Source organism: Octopus bimaculoides, chromosome 17 (assembly GCF_001194135.2).
Source record: "Octopus bimaculoides isolate UCB-OBI-ISO-001 chromosome 17, ASM119413v2, whole genome shotgun sequence".
Taxonomy (NCBI): Eukaryota; Metazoa; Mollusca; class Cephalopoda; order Octopoda; family Octopodidae; genus Octopus; species Octopus bimaculoides.
Window position 1 is genome coordinate 31,055,562 of NC_068997.1, and position 5,701 is coordinate 31,061,262.

Here is a 5,701-nt window from a genome sequence, read left to right on the forward strand (position 1 = left end):
TTGATTTAGTATTTTTTCATTTGTCTTGCTCGCTTACAGTCTGTTGTGTCGCTAAATTTTCTACTGAGAACATTTTTTTCGTGGTTAGATGATTCGGCATCTATTTCTAGCATTTAGGAATCCACATTTGCTGGTCATTCCTCTTATTTTTGTACGTAATATAATTTTAATCTTCGGATTTTTTTTAATATGCTAGACCACTGGTTTTAATTGATTAATATCAATTTCTACCCTCATTAATAAATTTTAAATATATGGATATATATATACATATATGTATGTATGGATATATATATATATATATATATAAAATTTCAAAATTAATTTGTAATTATGTGCCAACATTGCTGTAAAATCAAAGTCGAAAAATCCTATAAAAAAAAACACAAACCACTGGAAATACAAGCACAGCAGAAATCGGGCGATGAGCAAAGAAATGTGCATATTTCAGCAGAAAACCGCAGAATGAGGAAATAGATATCCCTAGATCAATTGATTTCAAATTTTGAGAGTCTATCTGCCTTAATTATCATTAACAGGTCTCACTATATACCAGTTGTGTTTGTATTTCCAGTGATTGTTGGGGTTCTTTTTATAGGATTTTTCGACTCTGATGTTTACAGCAATGTCGACACTTCGTGTGCCCTATACAATTTTGGATATTCCATTTATTTCCTTTTGCTTGTTGGCCACTTATATTATTGTTGTTGTTATTTATTTTACCAATAATAATTAAGAATAATAGCTATATAAATATTTTTGAATATTTATTTATTTACGAATTGTATATATATATATATTTATATATATACACGTGCAATCTCCCAAAGCTTGTTGGCACATTGTATGATTATAATGTCTGTATTTACTAAAATACATTTCCTTTTCAAAATTTAATAGAATCTACAAAGCGAACTCATTTTGCTTATCAATACCTCTATGCAAAATGATGAACATTTTGATAGTGTGAACCAAAGGAACCGCTAACTTACAGAAACATTTCATTCAGTATTTGTGTGCGTTCTCATTCAAATCCAACTGTCGCAAAATCTCATCAACGTAGGTCTTCACATTTGCATTGTAATGAGTGTATGTGAGTTTGCTTGTGTGCGTGTATGTGAGTGTGTGTGTGTGCGTGCGTGTGTGTGTGTATGTGTGTGTGTGACAGCTTGTTGCAGTAATTTGAAGGAAATACGACAGTTTTTCCAACGAGCATACTGGCAAAATATGATAATGGCGTGACAAAGCCTATACATTATAAAGGTTCCGCGGAAGGAAAAAATATTAAATTTTGATACAAAATCCATCTTTCTTCCAATAAACACCCACTGAAGAGACATGCTACAACCTCTCGGCATTAATTTGCGAACTTCAAGAGGAGAACATCATCTACAACATCAAATGTAAGATCCTCACTAAGATCAAAACTTACATCAATAGACCAAAGTAAAGTTTCGTAGGCGCGCTGGAAAAACTATCTTTAAAAAAGTGAAAAACTCCAGAGAATATATTAACGTTTCAGGCGAGATTTTTTATTCATGACCTCATTTTGCAAAATACTTCAATACATCATGTTGGAAATTAAGGCTAAACGACTGGATACAACACAACCTATTCCAGTGTTGGTTTTTCTAATTTTTGATACTCAAAGAGAATTGATTATATTTCTTGTGCAGTTAAATATCACCCTTTGATTACTCTTGTCTTTTTCTGTATGCATGTGCTCGTTCATACATCAATTACAGCGAACATAGTTGTTAAAAACCTTTTTTGCTTTTCTTGCCAGCTTCAAAAGTAGAAATGTAAATTGATATGTTGACCAGAAAACCACGTGTAGTTATATTTCACAAGATATTTTGTGGTTTTGATAATAATAATAATAATAATAATAATAATAATAATAATAAATGATAATAATAATAATAATAAATGATAATAATAATAATAATAATAATAAATGATAATAATAATAATAATGATAAATGATAATAATAATAATAATGATAAATGATAATAATAATAATAATAATAATAAATGATAATAATAATAATAATGATAATAATAATAATAATGAACAAGGGTAATCGCATGGACAGTAGCTAAACAGCTTAGACAGAAAGACAAGGAAGTTGCTAACTAGATATGAAGCACTCCACCCAAAAAGTGACAAAGACAGACTGTATGTAGCAAGAAAAAGAGGGGGAAGAGGACTTATTGGATGCAAACACAGCATTATAGCAGAAGAAAACAACATAGCATGCCACAGAACCGCTACAAGAAGGTCAGGCTTGTGTACGATGAAAGATTGCAAAGATAAAGCACTATGCAAGAAATCGAAAACGAATGAAACTGAAAATAGGTGGGTAACGAAAAGAATGCATGGTCAATTTTATAGAGATGTTGAATACAGTTTGTAAAATTCAGTATTCTGGAATCTATCGGAGAGTATTTAAACGATATAGCACACCATTTCGCTACAGTTGCCAATTTTGGAATACGACTGTCAATACACAGACCTGATGATTACCTAATGCAAGAAAGTACTAGTTTATTTCAATATTGTAAAATAGTAAAACTGTAAAATTGTAAAACTTGCAAATAATAAAACGTGAGGATCAGACTAAGTTGGAATTTCATCGTTATACACACAATCATACAAACTCGAATATGTATCAATATTTCTATTGTGTATAAGCCAACATGTCTGGAAGGCAGCAAACGAATTTAGCAACATCAGAAACAATTCTCAAGGAAATATCATCGAGATTATCAACACTTATAATATCGGTGTTTAACACACAAACCTGCATCTTGAAGGAAATAGAGAAACTGTCTACAGATGGAAAACGAGTAAGTAAACACATAAACTCCGAAATTAAGAATTTATTTGAAATTGTACAAACAGCTACAGAAGCTACAAGAAGAAGCCTATCACAACCATTTTAGATGTTAGGACTGCACAAAAGAAGGTTAGAAAACGAACACTGAAAAAAAAAAGAGATTTGGAAGATATGGCAAAGACTTATCAACATAAGAAAACAAAATTTCTGGAAGGCATATAAATGCGAAAAATACGTTGATATTCATTTTAAGTACTGCACTCATACTCCCTCGTAATTACTTATTTAAGGAAATTGTATGAAAGAAAAATTCGATGGGATCTCACCATAGGAAAATTTGGTTTTTGCCTGCAAACTGACCATTTTATCGCTTCTTATTGACTATATTTCTAATGTATGTACAGAGGATTGTAGTACCATTTATACTACAAAGAAAAATTCCGAAACATTTTCACGTTGGGCACTTATGAGAAACTATGTGTATTAGCCGAAAATGGATAACGATATCGAAAATCTTGTAAGATACTGCAGAGGCTGTGCTCGAACAACAAAGTTACCTACTGTAAGATATCAGTCATCGCCAAAGACTGAGACACAGACTTTGCAAGTCAACTATATGGAAACTATATTCTTGTAGTAGTGGATAGTTACACAAAATAGTCGGAAGTATGTAAATTTAGACATCCTTCAGTGAGATATTTGCTCAATATCGTACATATTTCTGCCAGATGTTCCAAATTGGTCATATAAACCCGCCACCATATCACCCACGGTGAAATGTTCAGGCAGAACGGTTCATGGACACGTTCAATAGGGCGTTAAGGAAAGCGAACATCGGAAGGACTGATGACCTTGCATTAATAAAATTTCTGAGGGTATATCGAGTAACTCCAAACCTAAATGCACCATCAGGTAAATCTCCAGCCAAACTAATGTTCACGAGAAAGATGAAGTCCATATCTGAGAAATTGCTGTCAAGCAGAGAAAAAAAGCTTGAAATAACAATAATGAGAAAAGTGCTACGCCGAAAAATTGCTAAGTTTCCATACAGATATGGAAAACTATCATGGGAGGACGGTTTTATTTGTAATAGAATTGAACAAATGATCTATACAGTAAAAAAAGTCAAAAGACAATGGTTCGATTTCAAAAAAGATGCGAACCAGTTGAAACAAAGATACACCGAGAATAATAATAAAAGTATTGAAGAACCAATGGATTTTATGTACGCTATGTTTGAAGTATTATTTCCAGATAAAACTCATACAACCGTTCGGCGTAGAACTAGAAAGTAGAAATTTTACAGAGCCTTTAATGTTTGGCCCAAAGAGGTAAAAGTATTGAACTCCGTCTGAAGGTGGTATTTTTTTAAAAGGGAAGTTGTGGGGAAGGAATATAAAATGTACATATAAATCTGTATACCCACAGTCTTCGAGAAATGTATAGTTTAATAGGGGAGATATTGTGGAGTAAACTAGCATCCCCGCACCTGGCTGTCAGTGGACTGGATGAGTCGTATAAGTAGATGGGCCAGTAGACAGTTGAGGTCGAACTGTGGGAGCGTTAGTCTCGTTATTGATTCTGCGTTGTAGTGCTGGATTGTTATTATGCGAACGGTTATAATAAGATAACCAACTCTTGTTACATTGCGTATTGTTATACTTATATATTGGGTACTGTGATACGCACTTACACACACACACATCATATATCGTCCACGGCGATATAAAATAGTACTTATGGCCTCTGGAGAAATGCTTCTGAATTAACGAGGAAGTTGTTGGTCATCTAAGGAGCGTCGAGTTGACTGCAAAACCATTTAGGCTATATTCAATGCATTGTGCTAGTGCTCAGACTCAAAAGAGGTAAGGTGTGCAGGCTTGTGTTTGGGAGAGGAAATGGGATTCGAGACTTGAGCGAGGATATGAATAGATAAGAACTAATTCTCAATGCGCGGAAAACTGGTAGGAGGAAGAGGACTTATTGGATGTTAGGGTGTGGCACTGTTCCACTGTTAAGGTGTGGCACTTTCTCACACAGCTACCCTCATCCATACGTAACACATGACAAATACCAGCGCAGTCGTCTCTCTTGCACACCACATTTGATGCTTCTTATGTCCCAACTTTTCTCTCAGGACGCTTACACTCTGTCGTGTATGCACACTGACATAACACATCCAGCGGATCATACTAGCTTCATTTCTTTCAAGGGAGCAAGGGCAAAAACGACTTCTCTCCAGTATGCTTGAAGTGCCGATAACTTCAAAAATCTACCAAAGACTCCAGGTTAATATGCACATGGCCCTTGCCCCCTTACTAGAATTATATTTATATATATTATTAATTTAATGTATAAATTGCCTATAAATTTTTATAGCATTCTGACTACATGATAACAATCATTAATGTGCTTTTTATCCTTATATTCTATTATGAATTAATAAATAAAATAAAATGATTTAATTATTTTTACTCCTGACCGGAAGAGCATTTACTGCTTGACTATTCTTATAATATACATGTTGGCTGTCTTGATGGGATTCAAAATTGAATTATCTTGGGTCTATACGTTCAAATATTTGTATGTAGACGTGTGAACCTGCTTTGTACGGTATGTACAGTTATTTACACTTTTTCGTGATCAGTGACTTTTCATCACTGGAAAAAGGATATATATATTTGCATTGGGAACCACTTCACATCGACAACCGGTGATTGTCACACGCTGAAGGCGGGTCAATACCCAGAAACTCGGGTCCGTGTGTATCATATCAGGTTGGAGATGGGAAAGATGCCTTCCCTTTGCAAATACTGATAGGACACAGAAAGTGTGTCAATGGCCAGCTGGAGGAGGTTAT

At 34.1% G+C, this 5,701-nt stretch overlaps 1 protein-coding gene and 1 long non-coding RNA gene across 3 annotated transcripts in view; one reads left to right on the plus strand and one right to left on the minus strand.

Annotated features, from left to right (window-relative positions):
* LOC106871768 (uncharacterized) overlaps positions 1 to 5,701 on the minus strand; it is a 629,775-nt gene that overhangs the window by 257,129 nt on the left and 366,945 nt on the right. The window lies entirely within an intron of this gene.
* Positions 1 to 5,701, plus strand: part of LOC128249694 (uncharacterized) — a 15,576-nt gene that overhangs the window by 509 nt on the left and 9,366 nt on the right. The gene's annotated exons all lie outside the window — the stretch shown is intronic.